Here is a 21344-nt window from a genome sequence, read left to right as displayed (position 1 = left end):
ATCTTTACTAGCCTATGCCTGCTCTGTTTTCTTCCATCATATACTTCACAATTCCCAATACATTCTTACTCCATCTATTTCTTTAGTGTCCCATTCCATCTTTGAACAATTTGACTATTTGAATCTATTTTTTATGGTAGCCAAAATTACAGACTTGAGATTCATACTTTACTCCTCCTTTACCCAATGTTAAAATAACCATATGCAGCCTTTTCTTCTCTGAAATATCTCCCCCACCCATCCATCTGTCTCCATCTCTATGGCTACCACCCAGGTTTTGTTCATCATATCTTATCTGTACCACTGCAACAATCTTCTAATTGATGCCTACCTCCCTCTTGTTCTACTCCAAACAATTTTCCATACTAAAGAAGCTGATTTTTCTATATCACAAATCAAGTCATATTACTTCTTAGCTTAAAAATCTTCAACCAGGTACAGTGCATAAGAACCATGAATCTAAAGTCTTATAAACCAGGCTTGGTCTCATGCAAATTTCTGTTATATTGGGCAAATTGTGTGTGTGTGTGTGTGTGTGTGTGTGTGTGTGTTTAATCTAAGCCACTTCTATTAAAATTCTTTTTTAAAAGAATCGTTACTTTTATTGTTATTCTATTTCCTTGGACTCTATAGCCTTACTTATGCATTATCCATAATCTTGTTCTCATCTCCAGATGTGTTTTCTGTCACCTTTATCCACTTTGCTATACACTCTGTACATACCAATTGTTTTGTTTTGCTTGTTTTGTTTTTTTCATTTCTCAGAAGGCCTGTTCTAGCTTTCATACCTGATGTTTGCAGATGTTTCTCTCACCCTTTAACACCCTTTCTCTTCTCTGTATTTTCCCCTAACTAAATATTTATCAAATCTCATTAAAAAATTTTTTTCTTAAGGATGCTTTCCCTAACCCTCTCGACTAGAATAAATATTCCTGCTCTGTAATTATAAAGCACATTTCACTTTCCTATCATGATACCCCATTTGGTAAAATTGTTTGTTGTGCCCACTAAACTGTAAAATCCAAAAGAGAAAGATTGATATATATATAAAAAATTTCTATGGCCTCAACACATATTTCTTAAAAACCAAATATTTTCTTTTTTTAACAATATGTTTTTACATGTATAAAGCAGGTTTAGTTGTCAGTGATTATTAGAAAAATCAGATTATAAATAACATAAAACTTGCCTTTTTTTTATTAAAATTACATCTTAGAAATCTCTGTATGTAAATAAAATTATTTTAATGATTGCATTTTTCAAATAGTTTTTTCAAGCTACTTTATAATAAATATTTTTGTACATTTATCTTTGTATTGCTAGTACTTTTATTCTAAGAGGAGAAAAAGAAGATACTTTTAATGGAAGGAAATAATTAGGAAAATATGAAAAAGATAGATGTATAGATAGATAATTTATATGTATTAGAAGCTTTATTTAATTTGGCAAAAAATGTTGAGACAACTAAAATGTTCACCTTATTAATGTTAGAATGTGTACAATGCTATTATAGTCATTAAAATTATGGTCTACATATATACTGTTGGATGTAAATCATTTAAATGAGATATTATGTTAAAATACAATGTCTAGAGTATAATTTCAACTTTTTATACCTTTATTTTTCATAAAAATACTCTTAACATATACATAATATTGCAAGCAGTTGTATAGTTTTAAAATGTTTCCCTTTGTTTTTAAGTTGTACATGTTTTATACATTTTTATGAATAAATTTGTATTAATTTCTCCATAAAATAAAGGAAAACTAAATAAAACTAGTCTGGAGAGATATAGGAAATAAACTACACGATGTCTCCCACAACGTGTAGTCTAGTGTTCTCACATTTATACACAGAAAAAGAAACATGAGAGATTAGTCAGTTATCAATATTGTCAAATATATTGTCAGACTGAAACAAATATAATCCAGGGATAATGCTGCAATTTACTGAAAATTGTGGAATATTAAGTGCGGTGGGGCAAAGATTGTGTATTGTCAGGAGTCCCTATCCCATGCTTATATTATGGAAATTATTAATAAGTAGCCAAAATAAAAGGCAGGAACGCATTTATACTGTTACAGAATTTCTGTGGAAATTTGCATATGTATACACAAATGAAAATTAGTTTAAAATTTTCTATATCCCTCCCCACTATCTTTCCATATATTTAACATAACACTATAATAAATATTGTTATATCTTTATTTTCTGCATTTAATAAAGATTTAACATTCTATTGTGATGATTAAAATGTGCAGGAAACTGAATCTGTGTCTATCACACTAAATTATATATGATTCTACATGTTGGATTCAAACACCTGTGGAAACAATTTACTTCTCAGAGATTTTCTACTCATTCAAAATATGTTGACGTCTACAAAAGTATTTAGTCAAACATAATAATAATCCTAGTAATTATACTTTCCTCTGAATGGTTTTATATTCAATATTTAAAATTTCAAGGAAAATTCAGTATTATAATATGGTGCTTGGACTGAGGATTATGTCCAAAGGGAAATTAAAATATTTATGGAATTACAAGACTTTCAGAATAAGTATGTTGTCTGAATATATTAAATTTTAGTTACTAAATCTTTGCAACAAACAGTAATATTATTTTAGTCATTCATATATTGAAATCATTGTAATTTAGATTTATTATTCTATTTCTACCTGTTTTAAACCCTGTCCCAATATTTCATATATATTCCTTATTCTGTTAATTTAAAATGCCATTTTAAAAGTACTATTTTACACAAAGTCAAACACATTTTAAAGCATTGTCTTTAATTCACAATTTCATTTTAAGAACAAAAGCTCCCAATAGTTATTTCCTGGTGCAATATAACAAAAATGAAAACTACTAGCTTAAAATACTGAATTTCTCTATTATGTACATTATTAATTTTGAATTATACATTTAGAATTGATAGTAAAACCTATCATACAATAACTTAAATATAAACAAAATTCTTAAAAAATAAACCCAGAATTCAACATTTTGTAGTATCATAAGAAAATAGAAATCTTGAAAATATTGTTTATCTATTATAGGACAAAGCCCACATAAAATCCCTTAAGAAATAAGAGTACCAAAAAGTAATTATTTTCTTCAGACATCAATAAACCAAATAGTCTTCGTTTCCTGGTCATAACTTAGTTGCCTCTTCTGAACTTGAATAAATACACTGAAAGCAAAATAAATCATGGATAAATATTTTAAATGCTAACTATTATTTTCCAACATTACATTTTTAGTTTTGCTCTGCTACAATTTTTTTGTTTTTAGAAATTTTGAAAAAGTAAATATGTACATGCAAAATAGGCTAAGAATTTAAACTGTGATGGTTAATTTTATATGTCAATTTAACTGGGCCACAGAATGTCCAAATATTTGGTTAAATGTTATTCTGAATGTGTCTATGGGGATACTTCTGGAAGAGATGCACAACTCAATCTGTAGACTCTGTAAAGTAGATTGTCCTTTCCTAAAGTGGGTGGGCCTCATCTAATCCTTTAAAGGCCAGAATACAAAAAGACTGAAAGTGGGAGAATTCACTCTTTCTGCCTGCTGTCTGTGATTCAGACTGGAAGTTACACCACTGAGTCTCCGGTTCTCAAGCATTTGGACTTGGACTTGAAATATTCCATCAGCATTCTGGGTGTCCAGCTTGCCAACTGCAGATCTTAGGACTTTCCAGGCTCCATAATCATGGGAGCCAATTCTTTACATATATATGTTTATATAATAATATAATATAAATGTGTATTGGTATATAATAATGTAATGGATATGTATTTATATATTTTTTCCAGAGAAACAGAATTAATTTTGTGTGTATTTATAATATATATACATAATGTATATATAAATATAAATATATATATATATTACAATTTATAAAAATAAAATCTGTGTTAGTCTGGGTTTTCCAGAGAAAGAAAACCAATAGTCTTTAGGGAGATTGGAATGTTAGAGTAGCTTTGTCGTTTAAGATCTAGTCACCCACACTGAGAGGGTCCAGAAGACATCTTTCACCACTATGGTGAGAAACAAATAGTGAGAGAGCCCAGGCATCCTTGAAGAGCTTTGTGATCACTCTTTTCTGTAGGCCAGATCTTATAGTGGGAACTGCTATCAATGAATTGGGAAACCTATATGCAATGGGAGTAATTGGATCCCAGAGTGACGGAGGCTAAGTTCAGCACTCACCTGCCAAAAGATAGGTGGCAGGATTATCATAATGGACAGCAGAGTCAAAGCAGCAGTCAGAATAGTCTGACTCGCACAGACGTATGGCATTGGCTAATTGATTACAGTGTTCCTAGAAGTAGATAGGAAGGCTACTAAATCCGTACTTAACCCGTAAAAGCAGAAAAGTTCAAGGTCAAGAGAGCAAAACACCAACATAAATCATAAAAAGAGTCAATCAGTTCCCAGTCCTGAGCCAGTTTACAGACTCAGAATCTCTTGAATAAAGAGGATGCCAAGTCTTCTTGAAGAAGGACCCCAGTACCCACCAAAAATTTGTACTCTTAGTCTTTTTCCCAGCCTTCCCTAAAAAACCTATGCCTTTTACCAGGATAACTGTGCAGTGAGGAAAATAAAATAATTGGACATTTTGGTATTACTGGACACTGACTCTGAACTAATATTGATTCCAGGAGATCTAAAATATCAGTGTGATCTACCTACGCAAGTAGAGGCATATGAAAGTCAGGTGACGGATGGAGTTTTACCTGAGGTTCATCTCATACTGGGCTCAGAGGGTCCCTAAACCCATCCTGTGGTAAATAATAAATTGTCACTTCTGGCCCATCCTACAACCAAAAAAGAGGCACAATGGCTAGTGGGCCTCTTTGGACTTTGGAGGCAGCATATTCCTCATTTGGGTGTTTCATCCCTATCCATTTACCAAGTCACCTGAAAAGCTTCTGGCTTTAAGTTGGACTCAGAACTTGAGAATTCTCTGCAACAAGTCTGGACTGGTATGCGAGCTACTCTATCACTTTGACCGTATAATCCAACAGATCCAGAGGTGCTTAAAGTGTCAGTGGCAGATAGAGATGCTGGTTGGAGCCTGTGACAGGCCCCTATAGGTGAATTGCAGTGCAGACTCTCCTAATTTTGGAGCAAAGCCCTGATATCCTCTGTGGATAACTAATCTCCTTTTGAGAAAAACCTCTTGGCCTACAAACTGATTGCTTAACTGTGGGTACCAAGTTACCATGCAATCTGAGATGCTCATCATGAACTGCATGTTATCTGACCTATCAAGCCATAAAGTTGAGTGTGCACAACAGCATTCCATCATCAAATGGAACTGGTACATATGTGATCAGGCCTGGACATGCCCTGAAAATGCAAGTTACAAGAAGTAGTGGCCCAAATGCCCATGGTCCCCACTCCTGCTACACTGCCCTCTCTCCCCAGTCTGCACCTGTAGCCTCATGAGGGGTTTCTTCTTCAGGTGATGGAAGAAGAAAAGTCTTGGGTCTGGTTTAAAAAGAGTTCTGCATGATTTTCAGGCATCACTCAAAACTGGACTACAATACTACAGTCCCTTTCTGGGACATCCTTGAAGGACAGTGCAGAAGAGAAATCCTCTCAGTGGACAGAACTTTAAGCAGTGCATGTATATATACGTGTGTGTGTACATAAATATGTTAACATATATATAACCTATTCAACATGTTATATGTGTTCTGTTTCTCTGAAGAACTCAGAGTAAAGTTTGCAAAATCAAAGTAAATTCATCTCTAATCAATCTTCCTTTAAAAATTAGAAATAAGGGTCTTTTGCTTGCTTATTTTAATTTTTGTTTAAAGTGTTTTTAATTGCAAAAGTATGCCATATTGCCCAACTCTTATTATGAACAATCAATACACATCCTTAAAATTATATTTGGAATCTTCTAACATCTTGCTCAATTTTTAATGAAGAAAGCCATAGAGCTGTTGCTGACAGTTGCTAAAAATAACCATTAATAACAATTACAATATATTTCTGATGTTTTAGTAATGTTAAAATGCATTTCCAATATATTTGGAAATATATTCTGTGTCAGTCTTAACAGTATATTTTTTGTGTTTGTTTCAGATAAAACAATTTATTATCTTTAAGTTTACTTATATTAGGTATGGGCTTCATGACTGTTATATTAATATCGAGTTTTATGATAAATAAAACCTAAATAGAAGGCCACTGATATGCAATATATTTACACCATAAACATTTCCAGTTTGGGCTAACCTGGGTTAACTGGGCTTACCCTCTCATAGTAAGCAACTACAAATCTGGACAAAATATATGAAGCCAATGTTTTCGAGAACTGAACAGCAGAGGGCAAGCAACGAGATGAACTATAAATTCACTCTAGCCTAGCATCCTGCCTGCGAAGAGTTTTACTGCAGGGAAGTGGAGCCTATACAGAGATTAGTGATTCTGCTGGACATATATCCAATTTCAGTGAATTTCAATCAAAATAATTAGAAAAAATGTAAATCTGGGCACATCATTGTCAAATCGATGAAAACTATGATTTAGAGAAAATATTCATATTTCTTAATTTTTTGTGATTTCCTCTTTGATTATCTAGAAGTGTACTATAAATTTTCCAAAATTTTAATGTTTTCTAGTTATTTTTTGATCAGTTTTAAATCTGATTCTATTGTGAACAAAGAGATCTTTAAAGCATCCAAGGAATAAACATATATTCAGGGAAAAAATATAACAATAAAGACAGCTGAATTCACATTAGAAGTGATAAAACCCAGAATTGTTCAGTAAAATAACCTTCAAAAATGAAGAAATAATAACATTTTGAGAAAAAGAATGGCGAGAGAATACACTGTAATAGGACTTTCATTTCAAAAAATACTAAATGAGTATCTTTAGGCTGCATAGAAATATTCCTAGATTGAATCCTTGACATAAAGAAAGAAATGAGGAGCCATGGAAAGGGCAAAACAGTTGCTAAATATGAGACGTTAAAAATATTTCTTAAAGACAATTGACTGTTTAAATCTAGGATAATATCAATATATTATGAGGTTTATACAACACAGTAAAAGTAAGTTATATAGCAATTATCGCCAGGTGTGTAAAAGGTAAATGGATTGTACTTTTTGCAAAGTTATAACATTTTGCAATATGGCATCATATTCCAGTTGGACTTAAGTAAATTAAGGATGGATATTTATCTTTATAATCCTTCCATAATCCTTAGCACAACTGGTAAATATTACAAGAAGATAAAGCTGAAAAGATAGTAAAAGTAAAATGCAATACTAATTAGGGGAGAAAGAAAGATGGGGAAATTGAAACACTGTTCCATAAAGAAAGGCAAGAAATAAAAAAAAGAATAAGTAGAACAAATGTAATACAAGTAAATAGTCCAGTACATATTAATGGACTAAAACCTCAAGTAATAAAGAGATTTTGAGAATACACTAAAAAATAATTAACTACATGTAGATTACAAGAGCCATGATTTAAATATAACCAAGAACACAAATACATCTGAAGTAAAGAAATAAAAAACATAGGAAATAATAATTGTAAGGAAGCATATGGGGCTATATTAATATCAGACAAAATAAACTTTGAGAAATTATAAAGAGGAATGTTTTATAAAGATAAAAGGGGCATTATCTCAGAAAGATATAACAATTATTGATATTATTGTGGATGGAACAAAGATAAATTTTAAAATACATGAAGCACATTTCATAAAACTAAAGTAGTAGACAAATCCAAATCACAGTTGAATTTTATTATGGAGATGATTAGCTTTTATTTCTTATAAGAAACTAATACATTAGATATATAACTGAAATTATGAGATTTTAGAATAGATCACAGTGAGTCATTATACTATCCACATGTAATTAAAACAGCAAATTAACAATTTAGGTACAAAAAGCAGATAGGTTCACTTAATATTGTATGTGCATATTAATAATGTTTTTAGAATATTTTTTGATTTACAGGAAAAATACAAAGATACTACAGTTAGTTCCCACATACCTCACACCCAGTTTCTCTCTTATTAATCTCTTATATTATTATAGCATATTTCCTACAATTAATGAGCCAATATTGACAAATATTATTATTAACTAAAGTCTGTATTTTATTTGGAGTCCTTTACTTTTAGCCTAATATCTTTTATCTGTTCCACATTACGTTTAGTCCTCGTATTCCTTAGGCTTCTCTATACTGCGATGGTTTCTCAGACTCTCTGTGTTTTTTATTACCTCCATAGTTTTTAGTCATGTATTTAGTAGTATGTCATGTATTTAGTAGTATGTCCTTCTAATAGGATTTATCTGATTTTCTTTCTCAAGATTATACTAGGATTATGTGTTTGGGGAAGAAAGACCACAGGGGTCAAGTGCCATTTCATTACATCATATCAAGGGTATTTATTTTCAACATGATGTATTATGGTTGATGCTAACTTAGTTGATTTAGTGTTTGCCCAGTGTCTCCACTGTGAAGTTACTCTGTTTTCTCCCTTCCCTTAGTATATTCTTGTAAGGAAGTCACTATGTTCTACCAACATTTAAGGAGTGAGGAGTTATGCTTCACCTCCTTGAAGGAGGAGTATCTTCCTAAATTACTTGGATTTGCTCTACGTGGAAGATTTGTTTATTCTCTTCCATTTACTTATTTATGATTATGTATTAATATCAGTATGGTCTCTTTGGATTTTTATTTTATTGCTCCAATGTTTGCATCTTTGCCCTTTGGGAACCCTCACAGTCAGTTCTTGTGTCCTTTTGACACACCCTCATCTTCACTGTGTGTTTCTGTGTGTGTGCATTTTCTCAATTTCTAGCAATACAAGATATTCCAGGACCATCTTGTGTATTTCCTTTCCAAGTCCTAGAATCAGCCATTTATTCAGTAAGCCTTGGTTCGTTTTACTGAAGAATGGCATTAGAAACCAAGATCTGGATGCTAGGTTGCTACTAGGAATTTCTACTGGAGTATTGCTTTTAGAACTGCTCAGCAGTTCATTGATAGAACAATGAAATTATATGTGGGTGTATACTAAGCCTTGGTTCCTTTTACTGAAGAATGGCATTAGAAACCAAAATCTGGATGCTAGGTTGCTACTAGGAATTTCTACGGGAGTACTGCTTTTAGAACTGCTCAGCAGTTCATTGATAGAACAATGAAATTATATGTGGGTGTATACTAATCCAGGTATATGCATATATCTATATGAAAGTAGCTGTATCAATATAAAGTTCATTCTATATTTATGCTTGGATATTTTAATATACTAATTTTAATAATTATAGAACAAAAAGACAAATACTAGTAAAGTTATAAAATATTTGCACAATGCTATTAACCAAATCAATCCCAATAATATTTCTATAGCACAAAAACTAACATCTGCACAACACATATTTTTTTCAGTTACACATGAAACATTCACCACAATGTGCTCTGTGCTAAATTGGGCTGGGATTGACCAAAATTCTGGCCCACAGCCTGTTTACATACGATCTGTATTACATCTTTCCTCTCCCTTCCCCAAAATATATATTTAACAGTTTATGTCATATATGGAGTCAATGCAAACTCTATCAGAATTCCAGGAAGTATTTTTAATAATACATTGACAACCTAAAATTAAAATTAACATGAAAATACAAATGGCCTAGAGTAGCCTAGACAATCTCGAAGAAAAACAAAGTAAGAGAACTTATATTCTATATTCCAAAACTTATTGTATGCCTACAATAATGAAGCCAGTGAGGTATTAGAAACACAAACAAGGACAAACAGAAAATCTAGAAATAAACTCACAGGTATACAGTCACTTGTGTTTAGAAAAAAGTGCCAATGCAATTTCATTTTGAAAGAATTCTTAGTAAATCCTGCTGAAGCAACTTGATATCAGTATTTTAAAAATGAAGAAACTTCAACCATACCTCACATCATCCACAAAAATTAATTTGAGATGTATTACCGACTTAAATGTGATAGCAGGAACAAAACATTTTGGAAAAAAAAATGACTTCATGATACAAAGGTAGGCAAATATTTCTTATACAAAACCAGTAAGCACTAACAATAAAGAAAATGAAACAATATTTTTGATTTAATAAAAATTAAAATATACTCATCAAACGACAAGGAATTTTGATGTTATATGGTTTGGTGCATACACATTAAGTGCTGTTTTGCCTCTTTGGAGAACAGACCTTTTTATCATTATGTATTGTACCTATTTATTCCTGATAAGTGTTTTTGATCTGATATTGGCTGTGACTGAAATTAATGTAGATCCTTCAACATACGACTACTCCTAGCTTGGAATATCTTTATCTCTTCACTTTTAATCTTCCTGTATCTTTATATTTAAAGTGAGTCCATTTAGACAACATCTAGTGAAGTTTTGCATTATTTATCCATTCTCTATCATTGGTGTATTTAAACCATTCACACTTAAAGGCTTTATTGATGTAGTTGGTTTAATATCTACCATATTTGTAATTATTTTTATTCATCACCCTGATTCTTTGTTTCTTTTCTTATTTGTTTAATCTTTTTCTGCCTTTTCTGGTTTTATTAAACATTTTCTAGATTACATTTTCTCTCTACTCTTGGCAAATAAATTATAATTCTTTAAAAAAAGAGACATAAAAGAAATTTAAATTCGTATTACTAAGTGAAAGAAGCTAGTCTGAAAAGACTATACACTGTATGATTTAAATATATTATATATTCTGGAAAAGGCAAAACTTAAGAGATAGAAATATATCAGTGGTGCCAGGGCCTTGGGGGGAGTAAGGGAAAGATGAACAGAGGGAGCACATGGGATTTTTAGGGCCCACTACACTGTATGACACAGTAATGGTGGATCCAAGACATTATCCACTTTTCAAAACCCATAGGACTGTATGACACAGAGTAAACTCTAATGTAAATTATGAACTTTAATTACAATGTTACAATATTTGTTACATCAATTTTAACGAATGTATGGCATTATTGCATGTTGTTAATAATAGGGGAAGCTATATGGAGAGGGAACTCTTCTTTTGGATCCATTTTTTGGTAAATATAAAACTGCTTTAAAAAATAAAGGCTGTTAATTAAAAACAGAACAAAAAATGCAAAATCACAAAAAAGTCAGTGTAAAGAGAGTGAAAATCAAGCCATAGACTGGAATAAAATATTCGCAGAGTACACATATTAGGACAGGCCTCATCTCTATAAATATGAAAATATGACAAATCAGTAAACCAAAGAAAAAGAATCCAACCAATACAAGATGGGTAAAAGAACAACAGGCATTTCATAGAAGTAGATACTTGAATAGTCAATAAACATAAAAACGTTCTCAACAATGCTATTCTTCATCAAAATGCTTCAACCTTGAAAGCTCAATGGGTAATACTACACATCTTCCAGAATACCTGAAATTGAAAACTAAATTGACAAAGATAGGCTGTGCAAAACACTGTCCAGTTTGAAGGGTAACTTATTTTACAGATCTGATACACTATTTTGCAGTTTTTAATAAACTCAATTATATACTACTTATCCAAAGACCAACTATAAGCACTCCTTAGTATGCACCCATATATGACAATGCACACTTAAACACCTGTATAAAAATTTTATATTGTATTATTCATATTAATTTTTATTGTATCAAATTTTTCATATAAATTTTATGCAAAATAATCTGACAATTAATAGACTTGATAAACAAATTATGTATATCCATACAGTTAAACACTACTCAGCATCAAAAAACAAAATGCTGGGGCTTCCCTGGTGGCGCAGTGGTTGAGAGTCCGCCTGCCGATGCAGGGGACACGGGTTCGTGCCCCGGTCCAGGAAGATCCCACATGCCGCGGAGCGGCTGGGCACGTGAGCCATGGCCACTGAACCTGCGCGTCCGGAGCCTGTGCTCCGCAACGGGAGAGGCCACAACAGTGAGAGGCCTGCGTACGGCAAAAAAAAAAAAAAAAAAAAGCTGATGCATTCAGCAACATGTATGCATTTCAAATACAGTACAGTGACTAAAAAAAATCAAACATACAAATGAACATCCTGTATGATTTTATTTATATAAAGGTCAAAAACAAGCAAAACTTATTTAGAGGATAATAAATCACAATATCAGTATATCGATTGGAAAGGTCAGAATGGCACTTTCAGAAATGATGGAGACTCTATACCTTGTTCTGAGAAGTGGTCACAAATGTGTGTGTATGTGTGTGTGTGAGTACATGCAAACATATATGATATCATCAAGCTCTTAAGAATAGTTGAATAGTTTACTGTTGTATGTAAATTATGACTTATAGTCACTATAAAATGATGTTCTTTGAACAATATTAAAAACAGATGACAGCTCAGAAAGGCAATAGAATGCTAGGGCAGTGCCCTAGTTAGATTTATAGAGCTAGCTATTTGGGTTAATGAAATGAAAGGACATGTTGGGGCTCAGCCAATCACTGATGGGTTGAGAGATAACAAATTCTCCTAGTACCCTGCAAAATATCTTATGTGTCCAGAAGTTCATTCAATATCAACAGAAAAGGAATTGCTTGAAAATGGCTGTGGCTAAAGTTCCTAAGAACTAGGACATGACATAGCTCATAACACATGACCTCTACTGGTAGCCCTAAGGATTACAAATATGTGTTAGCCAGGCCTGACACCAATTCTCATTTCAGTTTTGCTAATCACGTAGTAGATGTACATCAAAAAATACATGGAGAGGTTTAGAACGGCAGTTTTCTGTCAATGTGGCGTACATGGGTATAATTCTTCTATTCAAGTTACACATTTTTTTACATTGTTATTGCCATACTGAAAGAATCAGGGAAACAAATTTTTTGAACATATCACAACACTTATTACACGTAGAGAACTGCTCTATTCAATAGACAATAGAAACACTTGTTATTAAAAATGTGTGGCTAAAAAGACTGGTTTGTCTTAATCATTTAAATGAATATGTCCTAAGTTTGAGTATGAGAGGAAGTAATGTGAGATCCTCCCTGGAATTGTTTATAGAATCTAGAGGTAGGAATTGAGGAGTGGAGGAATGCAATTATGAAACACTCCATCTTTCCATCTAAGAACATTTTTCTTCCATTATTCCTTCTCCAGTGATGCCAGACCCATTTAAAAATGGTGTATATCTAAAGAATGCCTAAGGCTTGATTTAGATGTCATTAAATTTACTGTGCATATTTCTAAAGGTATTTAGGGATGAGTCATAATATCAATCCTTGTGGCCTAATTATGCCTACCTATGAAATGTGGTTCCATTACCAAGCAGCAGGGCTTGTCCTATTCAAATCCCTCATCTGCCTAGAGATAAGGGTGGGAGAAGTCAAGTATTAATAAGGCTGCTTTTATTACCAGCTCTATGTGTACATAAGCCTGCTAAGCTTAAAAGTCATTCTTGGGTGGAAAAAAAAGTAATAAATAGAAATGGGAGACATAACAAATGAAAAAGATACTCATAAAAGGATTTAAATACTAGGGAGCGTGCAACTATGCAATTTCCAAATGAGCATCTCAGCCCAAGAGAGTAATACTCTTAGTTATTCCCCTCATATCTAATGATGACCAATGGCAAGTAAAGGGAGAAACCACAGGACTTGTTATCCCCACAGAATATTGAACTCCTGCTCATTATTCCATGGCAACAACATATGTGGTGGCTTGATAAGCACCAGCCCCATTGTTTCAAATATACTGTGGGTATGTTAGGAGCTTGTCTGGAGATTCTCAGTAGGATTGAAATAATATTCCTAGAATGTTGTCAAGATGATGAAAAAGTCTTTACACAAATAAAGGCATTAGAAAAGCTATTTTCCAGGAGACTGGGAATGGCTGGAAATTGGTCTTACAAGAAAACAAAGCTCTAATTATGTGGATTAATTTAATAATAACTTTAGCAGAGCTGTCAACAATGGTGACAGAGGGCTTATTCAGTACAAGCATAGGGAATCAGATATAATCCCTGATGGCTTTAAAGGTCAGTAACTGTGTGTCTTAGAGAGCCAAGCAAAGGAAGTTCAATTGTATGAATACCATATTAAACTTAAACGAATAGTGGATCATTGCAAAAAAATGTGGCTTTTATCATTGTTTTCTAATGGCCTGAATATCATAAATTTAAAAATTACAACAATTCAATTCATTGGGTTTGAATAAATAGAGGAGCAAAACTGTGTCATCACTACTGGGTATATATAGATGGACTGTGTAACACACTAACACTTGGACTCCAGTGTCCTAAACCTTTTCCTATTATCACTGGAATATGTTATGTTCACAAACCAAGTGAAACCCAGAAGTCACAGTATAATGTTCTTCGGTTACCATCTCAGTCAGTCAAAAAGTATGATACATAGGGATATTACTACATTAACCTCTCTGACAAAGCTATACAATGAACAAATGCTTTGAAAATTGATTTATAGAATTAAATTAAAACCAGACTTCTGTAAATGATAATTCATCAGGATGAGAAAATATTTTATGATCTGAATTGAAGCTGCCACTTGATGAAAGCCCTCTGAAAACTGTCCAGAAGAGGAAGTAAAGTTGGCCTTATGAAAATTAAACATTCAGTAAATGCTTACATTAACACATATAAAAAGGTCACATGATTTTGGTCACTGAAGGAATAAGAGTAATTGCACTGACAAAAGAAGACTAAAACAACTCTGAAGACATATCATCATGTACAACAAGTTTTGCAAAGGAAATTCTTATTAGTGTATGACTAAAAAGTCCAGTTCATTGTCATCACGTTAGTAAGATTCAACTTTGTAGAAAATATAACACAAAATATAAGACAGAAAATGAAAATGTGTCTATGAAGCATACAGTATGGAATACTGACTGAGGACAGAGGATAAACTGGGAAATAGTTCACCTATAAAATGTTTTCTTTGCATTACTGAAGAGACACTCCTTAGGTTGAAAGAAGACAGGTGAACATGATCTAATCTCATTGCAAACATGCAAAGAATAGATGTCCTAAAAAAAAACTAATGGTATTTAGTAGGAGGAAAATACTTACCTTCAAAGTGCTTTAGTAGACTATACCTTGTTTAGGGTTGCCTTTGGTAATTAAATCAAGAATCTGTGATTAATGAGGCATGCTGTCTGGAAAATATCATGTAAGTTATATCAGTATAAAATGGAGATGCTTCATAACCTAAATACACCATGTTTTATAAAGCAAGTGACTGCCCTTCTTACTTAGACCTATTCTTTAGATGTGGGCTTGAGATGCACCAAGTAGGGATCTGGGAAGCCACACTAAATACCCTGCACCTCTCCCTCCTTCCTATTTTTCCATAGATTGTATGTGTCCTTGAAACCATTAGTAAAGCTTACTGCTGGGCAATAATCTCTGATTTATGTGAGTCTGATCTGACAATTCTCTATCATTTGTCTTAGCTCAGAAGGAAAGGACAATCATTTTTCATTTCTTAATCAGTGACATCACAATGCTGTTCTCACAGATTCCACTTTTATTGATTCAAATGTGCCTACGAAACTTCCATCTTCAACACATAGGTCCAGTTAAAAAAAAAAAACCACAAGAAAACAATTCTCCTTAGGAATTTTGCTGTGCTAAAACTAACGTTCATGGAATTAATCCAAAATGTTTCCATTCCTTAAGGAACAAACAGTTTAAGAAAAAATAGTCAAAGTTGAACAGTGAGGCTGTTTTCAAAACAGTAAAGGAAACTAAAATAAATATGTAATTAGGAAGCATGTTATATAATTAATATTCTATGTGGTATCAGCATAAAACAGACCACCTGTGGTGGATTCTTCACACCAACTTCAGTGTAACCTCAGTGTTTATAGAAGCTACACATTTCCTCATTTTTATTGGAAAACAAAGTTCATACTTAGTAATATATCATTCTTCCTTAAAAAACCTAATGAGACAGTAATTTGACATATACAGACATTACATAACTTTGATTAAATTATTACAGAGTGAATTTGAAAATTTGACTATCATTCTATTAAATTTTTCTCTATTATACTTCAAGAATATTTTTTAAAATAAAACTTATGCACCTAGTGCACTGCAAGTGTGCTCATAAAGCATTTTCTCCTAGACTTTTCCATGGATACTGCCTTAAAGAATTTATTATTACACAAGAAGAAGAGCCCTTATCCCTGTCTTCTATTTATACTTTGTCTCTAAGTAGTTCACCTATTCAGATATCTACATACAAATTTTTTGTGAATGATACCACATGTGACATCTCCATGCTAATTTTTCCACTGTCTTTTCAAATCTAACATTTAAATGCCTGCCTTTCATACCCATCAGTTTGTCAAATAAGCCATTTAAAACTTTATATAGTCCCAAAAGAATTCTCTAAGTCATCCACTGCTCATCCCCTCACCTTGCCTTTTCCAGTAGACTCCATTGTGGCCAGTAGTGCTACCCATTGTTCAACTGATCACATCAAAAGTATTTCCTCTCTTTTTCTCATCCCCTTTATCCAGTCTATCTGCAAGTAGTCCTATCATCACACTTTTTCTGTTAATATCTTAGTTCCAGCCACCACTGTTGATCACCTATAAGTAATCAGTGGACTCCTAATCAGTCTCCCTGAATCTGTCACTTTTAGAAACCATGTTCCACACAACAACCAGACTGATTCTTTCCAAAATAGGATCAATTTATGTAAAAGTCGCTTGGTTAAAACATATCCATGGCTTTTTATCTTTTCATTGTGCTAAATCACACACATATACACACACACACACACACATACATGCACGCACAAAGGCGAAAGCTTACCATGGCTTCCAAGAACCCACATGGCCTTGACTCCTTTTACCTCTCCAAATTTATCTAGGCATTATTTTCCTCCTTGCTCACTAAACTATAACCGTATTAGCTTGCTTTATTCACCATGGATCTCTATATAATTGAGCACAACCCCTTCAATTGAGAGTGACAGATGAATTACTGTGTCCAAGGTCATGCTAGCATTTTATTGCAGAAACGTATTTAAATCAAGATTTCCTGACTCCTCATCATTGTTCACGCCTTTTTATAAATATGTAAATTCCAATTAACAACAACACTTTCCACAGCTTCCTTCACTTCTGATTAATTATCAATGAACATTAATTCTCTACCTAACTAGATTTCTAGAAATTTAGAGTGTTTTCTTTTTGGTAACTACCCAATTTTTCCCATTCTTGAAAAACTAAATCACCGCTCTTTGCATCTTAAAAACCCACCTCCTGGGGCTTCCTTGGTGGCGCAGTGGTTGGGAGTCCGCCTGCCGATGCAGAGGATGTGGGTTCGTGCCCTGGTCCGGGAGGATCCCATGTGCCGCGGAGCGGCTGGGCCCGTGAGCCATGGCCGCTGAGCCTGCGCGTCCGGAGCCTGTGCTCCGCAACGGGAGAGGCCACAGCAGTGAGAGGCCCGCGTACCGCAAAAAAAAAAAAACCCAAAAAAACAAAACAAAATAAAAAAAAAAAAAAAACCCACCTCCTGAGGTGAAGGTAGAAAAATACAATGATAATTTAGAAAAAAATGACAGTTTTCAAATTATAATAACTTTGACAAAGCTTCATAAAATCAAATGCTGACTGTTATGTATGTCATCATAAACTTCAATTTAAATAACAACTTAAAATGGGCTGTTAGAATATTATCATAACAAGCTGTTAAACAGTCACTGTAAACTAAAACCAAACATCACTAGTCTATCATTCCACAATTATTCTGTTCCTTTTTAGCTGTTGGCTCTCTCTTTACACACATTAGCTTCCACTATCTGGAATGTCTTCTCCCCACTTCCCTGAAGCGTTAACTTCTGACTGTTCTTCAAGGCTCAGGTTAAATGTTACACTATTGAGAAGCCCATAGTTATACCCTGTATTCGTTTTCTGTTGCTGCTGTAACAATTTACCACAATCTTAATGGCCTAAAGTGACACAAATTAACTATCTTCCAGTCCTTACAGTTTTCTAGGTCAGAAGTCTGACAGGTCTAACTAGGCTAAAATCAAGATTTCATCAGGGGTGCTTTCCTTTCTGGAAGCTCTAAGGGAGAATCCACTTTCTTGCCTTTTTAAGTTTCTAAGGACTGCCTGATTCCTTGGCTCGTAAACCCCTTCCTCCACCTTCAAAACCAGCAATAGCAAGTCAAATGATTTTCATATGGTATCTCTCTGAACTTTCTTTTGTGGTTACATCTCTCTCTCTCTCTCTCTCTGTCTCTCCCTCTCCCTCTGGCCATCAGAGGGATTAGCTGATTAGCAACCTCCATTTTCTTTTGCCATATAATGTACCAAAGTCACAGATTCTGGGTATTAGAATATAGGCATATTTGGGACCATCATTCTGCTTATCATATATTTTCAGGTACAGTTTCTTACACTAATTGTTCTACAGTTAGCAGATATACTAGTTATATACCATACACTAAGCTAAACTGAGCATCAGTATAATGTAGTGGTTTAAAGTATGTTTCTTAGAGGCAGACTGACTGGATCCAAATCCTAGGTCTGCAAATTGATATTATGTGACCTGAGCAAGTGATTTAACCTTTTTGTATCTCCATAAAATCATCCTAACAATAGCAGTCATTGTTAGAATTGAGGAATAAATTCGTTAAAATATATAAAAAACTTAGAAAAATTCCTAGACCATGGTTAGTGTTCAATGAACATTAGACATAATCATTAGCATAATTCAATGAAGTTGTCCTTCCATGTGCTTTTTTCACTTATCTGAAGACATTTAATTATGTTTCTATCCTTAGTACTTAGCTTTTAATATTTCCTTAAAATATTATAGTGGGATTAAGTGAATAATTTCTGTATATCTGATTTTTATATTTCATTAACTTGTTCCTTCAAAAATATCCATTTATTTAGTTGAATTTTAATATTGCATTATTTATATTTAATGGATTTTAATATCACATATCAAATATTAAATAAACGTCTCTTTGAAATTTATAATCAGGTTTGGTGCTGGCAAATTTGATGCACAGCAATAGGCATGCTGCAGATTCCATGCTATACAACTTTATGCTTTCTTTAAATTAGTGAATACATTCTGGCACTTATCTTATTTTAAACAAATTACCATTATTTTATATGTGAATTCTATTTAAAGCTTACCTCAAAGTCATTGAGACTTCTAATTTAAAAAGACAGATTAAGGAAACATTTAGTTTTCTGTTCTTTCTCACAAGCCAAATGAAATATGAAAAAAATACTCAAGTGAATGAATTTAGAATAATGTTGAGAACAAAGATGAATACAGTAATTAATTCTAGCCAATTCCTGGAGTGGAGCAAATGGGTGGGAGGATTTACTAACACGTGATTCTGAGAAAAGAGACACAAAACTTACAGAGCAACAACGAAGAATACTCTAGAGAGGAATGGAGAAGTTTGTTTTGTTTATTTTTTACATACTAAATCCTGAGATTAACAGAAAAGGAAAGTGAAAATGAGAAGAAAGATGAACATTGAAGAAGTTAATCCAAGAATGGTTTAAGCAATTGCATCATTGGTTGATTGAGTTTTATTACCCTTTTTCCCTAACCAACATGGGGGAAAGAGGCAGTTTACCTTCAGATTGAAACAGGAGATCTAAACAAGAGATTGAAGCAAGGCTCTCTAAAAAATCAGAAATCTTTCTTACACTAGTCTCCCTTATTTATTTAAGGAAAGAATGTCCTCCTTGTTTGCCTGCGTGATTCCCATATGTGCCTCCTGAGATAAAGTCTGTTATTCTGTAGAGATCTCTCATATGCACAAAGGGAAAGGTCACCTACAAATTATGGAATAGGGGGTATAATAATAGACATAGATATGAACAGACAAAAATGCTTATGATTGGTTTGAAGAAAACTGGTGACTTGAAGGTAAGTAAATTAAAATTTAAAAACTGCACCCAGAAGATAGTGCATCCGTACAGTGAAGACAAATTTACTTTAAAAAAATTCTAAATTGTATGTTTATTATATCCAGGAAGAACATAATTCACCCTAGTAAAATATTTCACTCTAAAAGAAGTGCAGTTAGAAATCCAGAAGGAATCTATGTAATAAGAACCTATGCAAAAATATTAATAGAGTGACTGGTCAAAAGTAAGGATAAAAATAACATGGTGTCAAAAATTAAGATAGATCAATGACCTAAGTTTAAGAGCTAAAAAATATAAAACTCTTAGAAGAAAACATAAAGGTAAATCTCTATGACCTTGGATTTGGCAGTGGATTCTTACATATGACACCAAACTTACAAGCAACAAAAGAAGACTTAGATAAATTGGATGTCATAGAAATAACAAAAACAAACAAACAAAAACTGTTGTGCATCAAAAGACACTATCAGGAAAGTAAAAAAGTAACCTACATAATGGGAGGAAATATTTTCAAAACACATATCTGATAAGTGTCCAGTATCTAGAATACATAAAGAATTCTTACAACTTAACACCAAAAGACAATACAATTAAAAAATAGTTAAAGGACTTGAATAGATTTTTCCCAAAGATGATACACAAAAAATCAATAAAACATGAAAAGGTTTTTGTAACATCAATAAGTGAAAAATATAATTATCATATGCCCCAGCATTTTCACTCCTAATTGTATACCCTCCAAAATTAAAAACATGTATTGAAACAAATACTTGTACCTGAATGTTCATAGCAGCACTATTCACAATAGCAAAAAAGTGGAACCAGAGATCCATTACTGGATGAATGGATAAACAAAATGTGGTGTATTCATATAATGAATATTACTCAACTATAAAAAGAAACAAAGGACAGATATGTGCTACCGTGTGTATGAACATTAGAAATATTATGCTAAGTTAAAGAAGCTAGAAATAAAAGATGATATTATATAGATTCCATTTATATGAAATATCCAAAATAGGTAAATACTTAAAGATAGAAAAAAGGTTAGTAGTTGACAGGGCTGGAGGTAGGGGGACTGGGTAATGATTGCTTAGTGAATGTAGGGTTTATATGAGGGGTGATAAAATGTTTTGGAACTAGGAGTGATGGTTGCACACTGAAAATGTATGAAATTCCATTGAATTATATACTTCAAAATGATTAATTTTATATTAGTAATATTTCCATAAAAGTTTAAAAGATGATAAAGTGATGAAACATAAGAATTTGGATCCTTTTACTTTTGAATTTCTTTCTCTCCTGTTATCATGAAGTTTTACAACACTACATAAAGAGAAGGTATCCTAGATGCTTCCAATGAGGAGATCACCAGCCCAGGAATATTCTTATGAACAGCTTTG

At 33.0% G+C, this 21344-nt stretch overlaps 1 protein-coding gene across 1 annotated transcript in view; it reads right to left on the bottom strand.

The window, feature by feature from the left end:
* Positions 1-21344, bottom strand: part of CDH9 (cadherin 9) — a gene marked incomplete at both ends in the record, with an annotated part of 78634 nt that overhangs the window by 37406 nt on the left and 19884 nt on the right. The gene's annotated exons all lie outside the window — the stretch shown is intronic.

This window comes from Leucopleurus acutus (assembly GCF_964270905.1).
Source record: "Leucopleurus acutus genome assembly, chromosome: 3".
Lineage (NCBI taxonomy): Eukaryota > Metazoa > Chordata > Mammalia > Artiodactyla > Delphinidae > Leucopleurus > Leucopleurus acutus.
The sequence above is the reverse complement of the archived record's forward strand: the minus strand, read 5'-3'. Positions and strand labels throughout refer to the sequence as shown.